Source organism: Pteropus vampyrus, unplaced genomic scaffold (genome assembly GCF_000151845.1).
Source record: "Pteropus vampyrus isolate Shadow unplaced genomic scaffold, Pvam_2.0 Scaffold25, whole genome shotgun sequence".
Taxonomy (NCBI): domain Eukaryota; kingdom Metazoa; phylum Chordata; class Mammalia; order Chiroptera; family Pteropodidae; genus Pteropus; species Pteropus vampyrus.
The window spans coordinates 9,501,370-9,518,279 of NW_011888806.1; the positions used below are offsets into that span (position 1 = coordinate 9,501,370).

At 32.7% G+C, this 16,910-nt stretch overlaps 1 protein-coding gene and 1 pseudogene across 1 annotated transcript in view; one reads left to right on the forward strand and one right to left on the reverse strand.

Annotated features, from left to right (window-relative positions):
* Positions 1 to 16,910, forward strand: part of KLHL8 (kelch like family member 8) — a 55,919-nt gene that overhangs the window by 1,101 nt on the left and 37,908 nt on the right. The window lies entirely within an intron of this gene.
* LOC111737283 lies at positions 15,454 to 15,571 on the reverse strand (annotated as a pseudogene).

Consider the following 16,910-nt stretch of genomic DNA (forward strand, 5'->3'; position numbering starts at 1 on the left):
AATTTTCGTAGCAAATTGAACTTTTCTTAGTATTCCTTTTAATTTATTTTAATAGCAATTCCATGGCCCTTTCCTATGCTAATGTTACCTCTTTGGGGGAATTCTTTAGGGAAAGGTTCTTGGAAGAACATGAGTTGACACAAGTATTTTACCTGCTGGTCGCACTTTTTCATTTTGTGTGTGTTGCTTTTCTCCCATTTAAGTTGATACTTGTTCGGCTCTTGGTGTTCTTCATTCTCGCTCTATTAGGAAATCCTCTTCCTCCATTTCTCTCGCGTCTTGATCCTGTCAGAGAGGGTAGACTTGGATGAGCAAATGACCTCTGCCTGGCGGTGGCTTTTTTCATTGGCTGCCGCTTTTCCTCTTCCCTCCTACTAGCACCCCTTTTATTTCAGTCAACTCATGCATGACCCACTTCAAACTTTTAGTCATTACATAGATTGCCTTTAAGATGCCAAGCAGTATTAACAAATATAAAAATAAATCTCAGGGTACTGTACCTCAGCTATTACATTTAGCTTCATATTAACATTTAAAGCTGCTAATTCTTTTAGCATTTGATAAGATTACTAGTATTGTTTTTTAAAAGATGACAGTATATTCTGTAATAATTGCACGTTCTGCATCCAGGCAGAACACTTAATTCATAGCCAGTGAAGATAATTTTTTAAAAACAATATTTCCCATTTAAGAAGAAAGTGAGGTAGATAAAATAAATTTTGACACCACCACCCCCTTCTCGAAATAGAGTTTATATTTAGAGCAGTTTTAGGTTCATAGCAAAGTTGAGTGGAAGGTACAGAGATTTCTCATATACCCCTGCCCCCCGTAGGCACGTCTCCCCAACTATCAAAAATCCCACACTGGAATGATAAATTTGTTACAATTGATGAACCTACACCGATACATTATCGTCATGCAAAGTCTAGAGTTTACATTAGGATTCACTCTTGGTGTACATTCTGAGTTCAGACAAATGACCCTTTTTTTTTTAAATATCAAGAACTTTGGGTTGTAGAGAATAGAAATGGGTATTGTCATTTTTAAAAAAGTAATATTTTGAATGTCCTAAAAATTAATTTCAAATAGTTTTTCTGTTTTAAATTGGATGTTTAAACTTTTGTTTCCTTTTTGAATTTTCAACTGTCATTTGTATATTAAGAACTAAAGAGACGAGGGAAAAGAATGCTTCAGAGGACAACAAAATGTCATATTTTTCAGTCCTAAAACTCATTAGCTTGATTATTTTTCACTTTTCTGAAAAACATGTTTTATGTTAACCAATGAAGCAAGAGGAAATCAAACATTTTAGTTATATTAATTTTAATTTTTCTTTACTGATGTCAAGATATAGCTACAATAAGAGTGACCCATGAGGCTCTATTTTTTTTTTTTTAAATTCTGTTTTCTCAGAGGCTTTTTTGGGAGCATCGGGACATAATAATGTGCTGAACTCAGTCTGGAACTAGACAGTTCTGGATTAGAATCCCAGCTCTCCACTTGTTGGCTGTGTGACCATGGCAAGTTATTTTCTGGACCTATATCTCCTTAGCTGTAAATGGAGGATAAAAATATAATGTGAGAAATAATTTTATAAAGTGTCATGCACTAAATTATTTATTGATATCACTAGTCACATGCTGTTTTTTAAAAATGCTACCACTATAGTTTATTTTCTGGTGAATACTATTTATGTAAATACTATCAATATTTTAGTTATTGTGAGTCAGAGGTAAAACTATGGAAGAGGGTCAAAGGGACCTTAGGGAAAATTCTTCACATCTCTGGTTCTTAACTTGATCTATGGGTGTGCCCATAAACAGCCTTCCAAGAGTGTGAACTCTGTCTATATCTGTACAGTACTTTTCTGGGGAGAAGACTCACAGCTTTCAACATGTCCAAAAGGGCTTCATGATGGTCCTCCCCCCAAATGATCTAAGAATCGTTAGCTTCAGTTATCTAGGTAGGTTTTTTTTACTAAATATTTTGAAGATTATTTTCAAAATTAGTTTTTTGAAAAAGGAAAGTGAACAGGTAATTTTTGAAGCACTGTACCCGTTTTCTTCCAGAATAGAGACTCATAATTATAATATGTTCATATGAATCAGAGTGCTGCTTCTTACACCTGGAGATGATACTTCTGATTGATCTATTATTATTAGGCAGATACTATCCACTCCTCCCATCCCTAGCCTTGATCGGCAATAAAATGCATGGTAAAGAATGGTACCCTAATGCAATTCAGTGTATTAGAATATTGTTTTGAAATGCTAAAAGATAATTTGGTTTGTTTAATCTAAAATTTGGACATTTTTTCTTTTCTCAGCATAACACCAAATGCTAAAGAAAATTTAGTATTTTATCTTCCAAACTAGATGATGATATTTATATAGTGTATTTGTTGTATAATATTTCTTCTTAGCACAGGTAGAAAGTTATATTAAATTTTAATTAATGATCATTTTGATTTTCAGTATTTCTGATTTAGAAAGAATATGGAATTTACAATCAGCTTATGTAGATTCAATTGTAATTTGAATTTATAACATTTTAAGTTAATCTTATTTGCATTTGGGGAATTTCTGAATTAGGTTAGAGTTCATTCTTATAATGAGAGTTTGGAAGTAAGCTGTATCAAACCAGTCCTATTTTCCTTCTTAGTGATAGGTTTCTTTACACTGTGAAGCCAATTTCTGTTTCTGGATCAGTTACCAGTAGCAGTGACAAGGTCTGAAGAGTATGAGGTGGATCAAGTGATATGATACAGATTTATGAATGAATCTGTCTAGCAGAGTAATTAATATCTTTCTTTTTCCTTGAAATCTTTTTTCTTTTTCTATTTGATATTGGTCAGTTTTTTAAATTTGAAATCTGAATGCTTTTCAAAGTTCAAGGTTCTCAATACTGAGGGATTTATAGAATAAAGTAACAGACCTGTATTTGTCTAAGATTACTTTTTTATAAAAATAGCCTGAGAGCTCTATATAGATCTCAGTACCAGCATTTGCTTAGTACTTTATGTATAAAGGGTAAGTCACTGTGCTGCATCTTTAGTTATCTTAATGCAGAGGATTGCTTGTTTAATAATGAAAGTTTAAGTTAACTTAATTGGATATGAAAAACAAAGAAGAATCATTTTAGCAGAAAAGTTTACCTATGGGAATATTATCACCTTAAGATCAGTGATTTTTTTGTCTATTCTCTTACTCCTGAGCTTTTAAAAATTCAAAAATATTTTTGTATGGGCAGAACATTATTAATACCTATATTTTAGTTCTCATAAAGCATATTAATATCTACTGTACAAAGAAAGATATAGTTATACTTCCCATACAGATATATAGTGACAGCTTTGGCCTAGTGCTGAGTTTTGGCTTTGTAGTCAGGCAGGCCTATGTCGAGTCCTGGGCATTGCCACTTAATAGCTGTGTGACTTTGGGTAGATTTCTTAACTTCTCTGAACCTCATTATCCACAACTGTAAATATAGGAATAATTCCTCTTTGGGTTGTCCTGAGGATTGAAATTAATAAATGTGAAGTATCTAACTCAATGGCAATTACTTATATAGCTTATGTGACAATTTATTAACTTATTTAATTCTTATAACAACCCTATGAAGTTGGTACTGTTCTTTTCATTTTTACAGTTGAAGAAACTGAAGTTAATGAAAAGTTATGTGACTTAACCAAGGTCGTATAGCTAGTAAGTAGCTAGTACTCAACTAATGCTGACTGTTGTCATTAAAAAAATAAAAATAATAGGAATACTTAAGGTAATATAGCCAGTCCTCATCTTTTGCTGTAGTGAAAAATGCATCAGAATGTAGATTATTATAAAGCGTGTTTTGTTTCTTTGCTGGAAAAAATGTTAATTGGTAGATTGTATTCTTGATCAAGCATTTAGGATTACATAATTTATAAAAGTAATAATGTCCATTTATTGAATGCTTACTGTTTAGTAGATATATGGAGGGCTAAGTACTTTACATATGTTAACTCATTTAACCTTTACAACAACCTTACAAGAAAGCCGAGGCTCAATTTTTTAGTGACTTTCCCTAGGTTCCACAGCTAATAGGGAATCCCCAAACTGTCTGTTTCTAAAGTCTGCTGTTAATCTCTAGTTTGTGTGTCTTGTGTTAAGATAAGGCTAACAAATGTCTCTAAAAAGCAAGGCAACAACATAAGTAATTTTAAATAGGAAGAAAAAGTACTCATAGTTTAAACTTAGAAGTAAACGGCGATTTCCTAAAACTAAGGTCTTACAGGCCAAATCCATCTTGCTGATGGTTTTATAAAGTTTTATTGGAACACAGCCATACTCATTCCTTTCTATATGTCTGTGGCTACTTTTCTACTACAATATCATAGTTGAGTACAGTTCACAAAGTTAGGGAGGCAGAGGCACTGATCTCAGGCAGTTAAAAGTCTGTATTTAACTACAGTGGGTCCTTGCACATGCAGATAAATACACAGATTTCCAACATGGAGTTGTGGAGTTGATCCTTGAACTCTGGGGTTTGATCCTGGTCAACTGGAAAAAAAAGTCCTCGATTTAGTGGGCACAGTTCAAACCCGTGTTGTTCAAGGGTCAGCTGTAATGATAGAGTCTGGATGGGCCCCAAAGCTTAAAGTATTTTCTCTCTGGTCCTTTATAGAAAAAGGTTGACATCAACCAACTCTGTTTTTTATAAGAGAAGAAACTGAGACTCGGAGAGATTAGATAATTTCCCACTAATATAGCTAGTTAAAATCCAATTCTCCTGATACCCAACTCAACTGTTATTTCTGCTATACTATGCTACCTCTTAAGTTCTATAAAATAAACAAGTGTGCCATATGATCATTATATAAGAGACTTTAAAGTATTATAAAATGTTTATGGTTACAGTCATATGCCACTTAGGGGATACATTCTGAAAAATACATTTTTAGGCGATTTTTTCATAGTGTGAACATGATAGAATGTACTTACATAAACCTAGAAGGTATAGCCTACTACACATCAGGGCTATATGATATACCATGGTCATATATGCAGTCTGTCATTGAAACGTTATGTGGCATATGACTGTATAAGAATATATGACCTAGTCAAAATAGACATGCTAACTATAATAAACATTTATTCATTTCTCTTTTCTTCTTACAATTTGAAGGACTTAAGGAATATACTTTGTATGGCTTGTACCTTAAAGTTCTGTGACCTACTTTTAAACTTGTGTTTCTTTATTTTCCTCCACAAATTTATCTGTAATAAGAAGAGGCTTTTGGAATCATTTCATTAATTGATTACAAAACAGCAATTGCAGTTGGAAACTTATTACATATACATATTTGTAAAATAGAGATCATATAGTTTGTATTCAATTTTTTCCACTTACCATTACATTATCCATAGAAGTTTTTAAGCATTGAGGTGACATGATCCGATTTGAATTTGGGAATAACTGGCAGCAGTAAGAAGGATGTATTGACGAGAGAAGAGGCTGTTAGGAGGTGGTGGTAATAGCTGTGAGATGATGAGGCCTGTGACTAAAGTGTTGTGGCAAAAAAAGCAAGGCCAAACACTGTGAGAGAAATTGAGGAAGTAGAATGTTTGGAACTTGATTATAGTAGTTGGATAGAGTGGAATGGGGACTTTGAGTACATGTGAGCTATCACATTCAATGCGGAGCTTTCTTAATCACCCAGACTAGTTTAATAATATTATGGTTCTCCCATAATATCTAGTATATCTCTCTACTATTGCCTTTACCATATTATCTGTTTTTGTCCCATCTAGATGATTCAAGCTCCTTAATGGTAGCAATTATGTCATGTTTTATTCCTCTTTTTTGGGGAGGAATTATTTTTGATAACTTTAAAAAAATAGAAACTCTTGTGCATACATTTTTTTTTCTTAAAAAATACAAGCAATAGATTGGTTAAGGTATTTCTAAATTTCAAGCAATTTTTATCTCAGAGTCATTTGTTTTTCCATATGGTGTAATCTAGTCCATGTAGAAGATCGATGATGCAGCTGTATTATCTGCAGAGGAATTTTCTTTCAAGCTGCCAACACCATTCTTAAAATTTTGATGTAGGTGTTTATTTGCTTGGTGTGTGATACACATTCCTTTCGCATGTATCTTAGTAGCAGAACATAACAGGCCGATATATTGTGGATATCCGCCTTTCTTGAGTCTTGTAAAGTAGCGCATCTCAAATTCCTTGTGGTAAACCAATACATTGTTAAGACAACAAAAATGATTAACTAGAAAAATGAAATGGAAAAAGAGACACAAAAAAATACCAACCTCAATTTTATTAGCTTCAACAGATATAAAATTACTCTGTCAAATATATCTTTGCTATAAGAGTTTCTAAACACTCCTTTTTTGTATTTATCTCATTGCAGACCTGTAAAAAAAATTTATGGACCACACCCACTTTGAATAATACTGCTATAAAAGCACATGATTGTTCCTTTTCATATTCATCTTTGAATTTCCAGAACCTGCAATATGCCATGTGATGATTGATTAAATGAATATAAAAGAAATGATGTTTCCCTTTAACACTGATAATATTTAATATTTTCTATTTTTTATTAAAGTTTCTTGAAATGTGGTTGTAAAACTATGACTACTGTGTATCTTTAATATGTATGTACATATGCATATGTTGGTTTCTGTGCTTACCTTGTAAAAATAAAAAGAAGTTACCAAACTAGAAGATTGATTCTTATTTAGCTGTGATAAGAATTAATCACCAGAACTAGTTTAAATCTGGTTAATAAATGACACTTCTTTAGAATTGGTTTTAAGTCAGTTGTAATGGCAAAATTACGATGTAGCAAAAAAACAACAGCTTGCCTTCGTCGGTAGAATTTTACAAGCCAAACCAGTCAGTGACAGCCATTCAGGTAACTGCTTCTAAGCCTCTGAAAGTCCACCAACCCCTCTGAACTACATACTTCCTTCCAAACCCTGTGTAAGATTAGCAGTTTGCTCTACTCAGAGGGACTGTGCCTGGCTAGCATAGCTCTCTTTCAAGTGAGTAATAATTATTATTCAGCTTTGTATTTTTTTTATTTCATTTCAGATATCTAGGGGGAAATATCTTTTCACACTTGGAAACAAATTATTGATAAACATATTTTTCTGGTAGTCTTTATATCTTTATTCACATAATTGTCATTTGTTATCTTAATTACAACCCTATGATTTCTCTGACATTCTCAGTTAAAAATAATAAGTAATAGAGGTCTCTTTTAAGAGAGAGTTCACACATGTAGTTCACATATTTAGGTAATATTCAAGTCTTTTTTTTTTTTTTTTTTACTACTTTATACTATGCTTTCAGCCTATTATGACTATAATAAATTAAGCGGAAAGTTCAAACAAAGAAATGATTATGGTAGTGAAGCATCAATAGAATACCTTCTTAATAAAATAGACCCCCAAATAGAAATATCTTAGAAAGCATTCAGTGCAGTGAAAGTGTTGTTTACAGACTCTGGAGATTACATTGGAATTTAACAAGCAGACTTTGGTAATAATTGTATCTACTGCATGTTAATGCTAAGGAAAACATTTTTTGTTAAAGTCACAGTAGTAAATTGTGGGAAGTCATGTATAACTTGATTGAGTAGGAACTATTGGAACTATAATCCAATCAGAATAGATTCTCCTTTAATTAGCACAATGTATTTTCTTTTGGACTACTTGATTCAAAATTTAAAATCCCTACTCTTTGCTTTTATAAATAGAAAAGGAATAATGAATATAGTTTATTTTTTTTACTTCAAAGTAAAAATAACAAGAAATATTTACCTTTGAAATAAAATTATTCAAAAATGGAAATAACAATCTTTCCAAAAATAATCTTAGTACCTCTGTTTACTGTGTGTTGTGCTCAACATGGGAGCACTAGGAGTGATTAGAATGTGCTTATATTTTGGGGCTTATATAGAGTTACAGGAAAGACCAAGAGTCAATAGGCAATTATAACAAGTATTATAAATTTGACTAAATATCGAGTATAATATAATCCACTTTATGATTAGTGCAGTGAACAAAGATGTGATCAGATTGTTATGGAAGCACAGAGGAAGTACACCCAGTCCAGGCTAGGAATAAGGAAGATTTTCAGGGATGGTCTTTTTGAGCAAATGAACCTGAGCTGTCTTAAAAGATGAGTAAGAGTCAGCTGATAAGAAGGAGTGGTGGTAAAGGGCATTTTAAAATGAGAGCACATCCTAAGCAGAGTCAGAGAGGTATGAAATAGCATGAAATATGGGGAGAATTGCATGTAGTCAGCTTTTACTGTATACATGAGGTAGGGCTTGCCATCTCATTATTTCACAAATATACACAAGTTAATTTTAGTAAATATACATCCTCCAGCAACTGTCAGATATAGCTCTACTGCTATATAATATATAACATTTGTATTATCTTAAATCTTCATTTAACTGAATTGTAAAGAATACAAACTAAAGTTCTTTTAAAGACGTGATTTAATTGCTGCCTGTTGTAAGTACTGCAGCAGTAACTATATAGCAGCATTGAAGTTTTTTAGAGGTGCTTTCAGTAAAAGTGCCATTTGGAATTCTCTTTCTACTTAGTACTCTTCTGATTAGTATGAAGTATAAAAGTCACTCTTTTCCTACAAAGACCTTAGTTATGAGAGTTATACAATATAATATTAGTTAATACAGTGTTCTGCTTAATAGTATTACATAGTGATAGTACATGCTAAAAAGTGATATAAGTGCAAAGAAGTTTGAAAAAGGAATAAAGTAGATTGATTTAACATGATAATATCTTTATGCTTTTACTGTAAGTCCTGTTTCCTGTAACTCATAGTAAGTTGTGTTTACATGTAAAAAGACATTAGTTTTTCATAGATACAAACAACAGTATAGTGGTTACCAGAGGAAAAGGGGAATGGAGGGACGTAGAAGAGGGTAAAAGGGATCAAATATATGGTGTCACAGAAACTTGATTTTAGGTGGTAAACAATGCAATATACAGATGATGTATTATAGAATTATACACTTGAAACCTATGTAATCTTATTAACAACCAAAAAATACATTTCTTATATACTCTTTGCAGTGAGTTGGTAAAACCTGCTTGTGTTTGAAGTATTTTTTTCTTCAAAACTTTGTTTTGTTAATTGATATGACTTTGACACTTAAAAGAGCAAAAAAAAGGTCTCAATGTCATAATGTACCAGGGTGTGATAGAAGGAGACTTCCATGGACCATGTCTCTTTTCTGGTGTTTTTAATCTCTTAATATATTTGGGAAGGAGGTAGTATCACGTGTTTCCTGCTTAAGTGTTATATTCTTAGAAACATTTAAAAAAACTTGGGGGTTAGAGTTGAGGCTGAGTTATACTTTCAGTTGATGTTAATACATAGTCTTTATAAGTCTCAAAGTCTGCTAAATTTCTTATAGTGAAATGTCTTTGGGTGAATATTCTTTTCCTGATCCTGTCTTCCCGTTCTATTATATATAATAATTTCTTTTTAAAGTTGAGGATATTACATTCTTTAAATAGACTATTTTAAGGGAATTTGGTATAGAAAGTTTTAAGCTGTAGTGTCTTGCTCAAATCTGATGTCAAATGTAAAAATAATTTTATAAAAATGAATACTCATTAGTGCCCTTTTCATAGAAGAGTCTTCAGACAAAGGGAATGATTTTGTGACAATAATAGATAAAACCTTTTACTAGACAGATGCTAGAGTGGTTTGAAAAAATATGTGAGTTTTGAATTGTATATATTTAAACATAGTGAAGTTTAAATATAAGATATTAATGATGTCTGCTGTCATAATATTCATACACTTAGGGTACAACATATAATGTGATGAAAGTTCCAGATGAAAGAAGACTCATTAGACCTAACCAATAATGAAGAATTGACCCATTTTTTTTTTTTTTTTTTTAATATTGAGGCAGGGATGGCGGGGCGGTAAACACCCAACCCACAAAAAGCATGTTGATTCTATTACTCATGACCCAGGCTCATGTGGACAATATAAATAGATGTTGTTAAGACAGTCTTCTCAAAAAAGTTCACACTGTATTAAGCAGATGAGTCTGTAACACAAATAAAGTTAAGAAAATGAGTGAGTCAGAGAAGTATAAAGTACTACATGGATTCACAGAAGGGAGATCACATCTCACTGGGAGAATTTAGAGAAGATTTCATTAAAGAAGAAGCATTTAAGCTGGGCCTTCACATCTTTCCCCCACAAGGGGTAACATGTGTATTTGCACATACATTTGATGAAAATTGAATAGTAAAGTCTATGATATAGTACGAAAAGAATGGGCTTTAATCAGAACTGAATTGAAACCCTGACTTCCACTATTGTCTACTTGTGTGACTGGGTAAGCCAGGGATGTTTAGGCCATCTATAATGTAGTCATGATGCTTAAATGAGAGGGTATATGTAAGATTTCTGGCAAATACATGACACATAGAGGTTTAGTAAGTAGTCTTTTTTCTCCCTTTCCCCTACTTTATGTCAAGAATTAGTGGAGGGGTAAAAAGGAGACAAATACATGGTGACAGAAATCTAACTATGGGCGTTGAACATACAATGTAATATATATGTATAATATATATATGACTTACTGTTGAATTATACACTTGAAACTTATTGGATTTCATTAACCAGTGTCACCATAATAAAAATTTAAAAAATTAGTGGAGGAAAAAACTGGAAGGATGGTCTTGAATACCAGAATAAGCTAACTACATACCAGTAAGCAGTTTAGAAGTGACACATAGAGCTAGATAAGTCTGGCAGCATTGCCTTTGATAGATGTTCAGAGATGGGAGGGAAGGGCATGATGATTGGTTAATGGAGGCTATAGTAATCCAGGCAGGATACTGTGGGTCTAAATTAGAGTACAGTGAAAGAATAAAGTTCAATGAGAGTAGAAAAAAAGGGATTAATGAGATAGAGATTTTCCTAAGTAGAAATCAGGGGAATTGAAACTGATAAGTTATGCAGGTTGAGAGAATAGTCAGATATGACTCAGGATTTGAAATAGGACAACAACAATAAAAAAACAGCGTAGCCACTTGCAGAAGTAGGAGAATTAGAATAGCTGGTTTTACAGGGGAAAAGATAGGGACCTTAATTTTTTATGGGTTTTTTTTTGTAATTCTAGTTCACTTGCAGAATGCTATGAACAGTACTGCAGTGGTTAACAGTGCAGACCCCTTGGAGCCCTAGAGCCTAGGTTTGAATGCTGCCTCTACCACTTACTTGGGCTCCACTCCATCTCATTGTGCCTCAGGTTCCTCATCTGTAAAAAGAGTAAAATAAAAGTAGCTGCCTTATTCAGTTAGAGTGAAGATTAAATGACTTAATGTACATAGAGTACTTAAAACCATGTCTGGCAGGTAGTAGTGTTTTGTATCATGATGATAGTATTCGGGATGATGGTGATGGTGGTGATGATATTGATATTGATGATGACGTCTACCTTTATACCTTATTCTATAGCTGATTTATCCCCTTAGGGAATAGAGGAAGCTTGTGATTATATTGCCTTTTGTGTTCTTTAAATTTTGTCATGAATATGTTGAAATGTATCTTTTACCTATTTTATTTTTTATCTTACAGTAAAATTTGACATTTTTGGTATACAGTTCTCTGAATTTTGACATATGTATAGATTTGTCTAATCACCAAAATCAGGATACAGAAGGTTTCTATCCTTTGTATCAGGTCTTTATAATAGCACCTTCTCCAGGCCCCCAACCGCTGGCAACCACTGATCTGCTTTCCATCACCATGAATTTGTCTTTTTGGGAATATCATATAAATGGATTCATGAAGTGTGTAACATTTTCAGACCAGTTTCTTTTACTCAGCATAATGCTCTTGAGATGCATCCAAGTCGTTTCATGTATTAAGTTTGTTCCTTTTTGTTGCTGAGTACTATTCCATTGTGTGGGTATACCACAGTTTGTTCATTCATTCACTCGTTGATGAGTATTTGGATTGTTTCCAGTTTGGGGCAGGTGCGAAGAGAGCTGCTATAAATTGTCATGTGCAGGTTTTTGTGTAAACATAAGTTTTCATTTCTCTAGGGTAAATGTCTAGGAGTTTTAAGAATGTGAGTCATAGGGTAAATTGTATGCATAAGAACTGAAAGGTTTTTGTATAATGGATGTACCATTTTACATCCCCACCAGCAGTGTATGAAAGTTCCAGGTGTTTCACAGCCTCATCAGCATTTGGTAGTGTTAGAATTTTTTTATTTTAGCCATTCTAATCGGTGTGTAGTGCTATTTTATTGTAGTTTTAATTTTTATTTCCCTAATGGTGATAATGTTGAACATTTTTTGCGTGCTGTTTGCCATCTGTACATTCTCATTGTGGAAATGTCTTAAGTCTTTTGCCCATATTGTAATTGGGTAGTTTTCTTACTATTGAGTTTTGAAAGTTCTTTATTGAACATACAAGTCTTTTTTCAGGTGTTTTATTTGCAGACATTTTCTCCTAGTCTGTAGCTTATCTTTTTTTTTTCTTTTACAGTGTCTTTCTCATAGCAAAAGTTTTACATTTTGATGAAGTCCATTTTACCAATTTTTTCTTTTAATGTATCTGAGAAGTTTTTTCTTAAAACTAGTGGACTAATCTCAGTCATGAAGATTTTCTCCTATGTTTTCTTCTAAATACATATGTATGTGTTATAAATGTACATATATATGTATATATATGCAGTCTCTGATCCACTTTCAGTTAATTTTTATATATGGTATGAGACTTAGGTCAAGGTTCATCATTTTGTATATGGATATCCAGTTATTTGAACATCTTTTGATAAAAGACTATCTTTTCTCCATTGAATTGCTTTTGTACTTTGTCAAAAATCAATTGATCATATTTGTGTGGGTCTGTTTTTGAACTCTGTTCTGTTCTGTTGAAATGTGTGTGTCTTTTCATTTACCATTATCATATTGTCATTTTTAAAATCAGCTTTGATTTTAGAATAAATTTTAAATTTTCTTTTGAGTCGTTGGTAGTATTGATTTTCATAATTTCAGTGCATTGCTAATATATAGAAATATGATTGATTTTTGGGTGTTCATCTTGTATTTTGTGACATTGCTTAACTTATTAGTTCTGGATATTTCTTGGGAGTGTTTTACAGACAATCATTTTGCTAATAGAGACAGCTTCATTTCTTTTCAGTCTCTGCCTTTTATTTTTCATGTTGTGTAGAATTAGAACTTACACTAAGTTGTCACAATTATATACGTAGTTTTCCATAATAGTTAGCTTATTAACCTTTTAATGCTTGTAGGGTTCATGTAATAATCCCTGATATTCCAGATATTGGAGGCTTGTGTCTTTTTCCCTTTTTTCTTTGTCAGTCTTGCTAGATGTTTATCAGTTTTATTGATCTTTTCAAAAAAGTTTTTTTGTTTTGATTTTGTGTTTTCTGTTTTCAATATTATTGGTTTGTTCTCTTTATTCCTTACGCTTGCTTTGAGTACATTTTGCTCTTTTTTTCTAGTTTCTTAAGGTGAAAGATTAAATTATTGATTTAAGACCTTTTTTCTAGTATAAGCATTCAGTGCTCTACAGTTTCCCCAAAGCACTGCTTTAGCTGTATCCCACAAGTTTTGATATGTCATATTTTCATTTTTGTTCAGCTCAATGTTTTCTAATTTTTCTTTAGACTTCCTCTTTGCTTCATAGATTATTTAGAAGCGTGCTGTTTAATTTACAAGCATTTGGAGATTTTTTTTTGGTTATCTTTGTTACTTATTTCTGGTTTAATTCCATTGTGATCAAAGAACATTCTGTACACTGTAATTTTTAAAAATATTTGTGAAGGGTTCTTTATTGACCTAGGATATGGTTTATCGTAGTGAATGTTCCATGGGCACTTGAAAAGAAAATACATTCTGTTGGGAGGATTGTTCTATAAATGTCAGTTATACATATTTGATGTTCGGTTCTTTGATATTGATGATCCTTGGTCAACTAATTCTATTATTAAAGAGTAATATTCAAGTCTCAGTTATAATTGTGGATTTATCTATTTCTCCTCTCAGTTCTGTGAATTTTTGCTTTGTGTATTTTAAAGCTTTGTTGTTAGATACATGCACATATGGAATTGTTAAATCTTGGTGAATTGACCCTTATCAGTATGTAGTGTCTTTTTTTTTTTAATTGTGGTAAAGAACATGAAACATAAAACATCATTTTAACCATTTTTTAAGTGTACAGTACACTTAACTCTGTATACATTGTTGTACAACAGATTTCTGGAACTTTTCCATTTTGCAAAACTGAAATGCTTTACCCATTGAACAACTCCACTCTCCCTTACCCCTCACCTCAGGCAAATGTCATTCTACTTTATGCTTCTAAGAATTTGACTGCATACCTCATATAAGCAGATTCATGCAATAGTTGTTTTGCGACTTCCTTATTTCACTTAGAATTTTATTTAGCCCACAAGATTCCTTCATATTGTAGCATATGACAAATTTCTTCTTTTAGGGCTGAATAATTTCAATTGTATATGTATGCCACATTTTCTTTATTCATCCATCGATTGAAATTTAGGTTGCTTCTACCTCATGGCTATTGTGAATAATGTGGCAATGAACATGGGTATGCAAATATATCTTTCAGATCCTGTTTTCATTTTTTTTATATATATACCCAGAAGTAGAATTTCTGCATGGTACGGTAATTTTGCTTTTAATTTTTTCAGGAACTGACATACTGTTTCCATATCATCTGTGCCATTTTAACATTCCCAGCAACAGTGAATAAGCGTTAAAATTTCTTCACATCCTGGACATCATTTGTTATTTTCTGGGTTTTTTTTTTTTGGTTTTTGTTTTTGGTTTGTTTGGTTGGTTGGTTTTTGTTAGTGGCCATCCTAGTGGGCATGAGGTGTTCTCTCATTGTGTTTTTGATTTTTATTTCTGTGATAATTAGAGATGGTGAACATCTTTTCATGTGTTTATTGGCCATTTATATTTCTTTAGAGAAATGTTTGCACAAGTCCTTTGCCCATTTTTTAATAGGATTTTTTTGTCGTTGCTTTGTAGGAGTTCTATACTCTGGATTTTAACCCCTTATCAGATAGATGGTTTGCAAATATATTCTTCCATTCTGTGGATTGTCTTTTCACTGTGTTGATGAGTCCTTCACATAGAAGTTTTAATATTTGGCATAGTCCCATTTGCCTATTTTTTTCTTTTGTTGCCTGTGCTTTTGGTGTTATATTTAAGAAATCATTGCCAAATCCAATGTTATAAAGTGTTCCCCCCCCCACACCAAGAATTTTATAGTTTCAGGTCTCACATTTAACTCTTTAATCTATTTTGAGTTAATTTTTGTATATAGTGTAAGATAGGGTTCTAACTTCATTGTTTTGCATGTGGATATCAACTTTTTTTTTTTTATGCCTACACACCTGGTCTTCCTAGGTGGTCGTCCATCCAAGTACTAACCAGGCCCAACCCTGCTTAGTTTCTGAGATCAGGGGGGATCGAGGGTGTTCAGGGTGGCATGGCCATAGACGGATATCAACTTTTTATGCAGTGCCTTTTTATCACTTTCTTTGCTCTGAAGTCTGTGTTGTTTAATAGTATTGCCATATCAGTTTTCTTCTGATATCTGTTAGGATTGTGTATCTGTTTTAACCTTTTACTTTGACCTAATTATAGCTTTATACTTAAAATTTTTTTTTCTCGAAGGCAGTTTTAGTTGGGTCTCAGTCTTTCTTCTTCACTCTGACAGTCTCTGTCTTCTTTCCATAAAGCTTTTATTTGAGATAATTGTAGATTTACTTGCAGTTATAAGAGTAATAGATCTTGTGTACTTTTCACCCAGTTTCCTTCAATGATAATATCTTGCATTACTTTAGGACAGGCATACCCTGTTTTATTGTACTTCATTTTATTGTGCTTTGCATTTAGTGTGTTTTTATAAGTTGAAGGTTTGTGACAGTCTTGTGTCAAGCAAGTTTATCAGTGCCACTTGGTTCCAACAAGCTCAGATGATGGTTATTATTTTTTAGCAACAAAGTATTTTTTAGTTAAAGTATATATATATTTTTAGACATAATACCATTGAACACTTAATTGTGTAAACATAACCTTTATATGCACTGGGAAATCCAAAAAGTTTTGGTTTGTGACTCACTTTATTGTGATATTTGCTTTACTTGGGTGTTCTGGAACTGAACCCACAGTATCTCTGAGGTATGCCTGTGTAATATCACAACCAGGAAATTGACATTAATACATTTTGTTACCTTATTCACATTTTTCATATTTTACATGCATTCAATTACAAATGTGTTTGTTACCACATATGTAGATTTATGTGCCCACTACCACAGTCAAGATATGGTATAGTTCTAGCACAAATATCTTTGTTGAAACCCATTAATAGCCCCAGCCACTCCTCTCCTCTCATCCTTTTCTAACCCCTGGCAACTATAATCTGTTCTCCGTTTTATAATTTCTTCATTTTGAGGATGTTATATAAGTGGATCATTCAGTATCTAGCCTTTGAGACTGGCTTTTTTCATTCAGCATATTACAAGTTTAAATGACTCATTCTTTTTTATTGCTGAGTAGTATTCCCGAGTCTCTGCCTTTTTATTGGAGGTATTTAGATCTACATTTATATTTAACATGATTATTGATATAGTTCGATTTAAATCAAACATTCTTCTCAGGTTTTGGCAAACTATGATGCAGGGACCAAATCACACCTGCCAGTTGTTTTTATAAATTAAATTTTATTGGAACACAGCTATGCTCATTCATTTAATATTGTCTGTGGTTGTTTTTCTGTTACAACGGTAAAGTTGAGTAGTTGTGATAGAGACCTTATGGCCTATAAAGCCCCA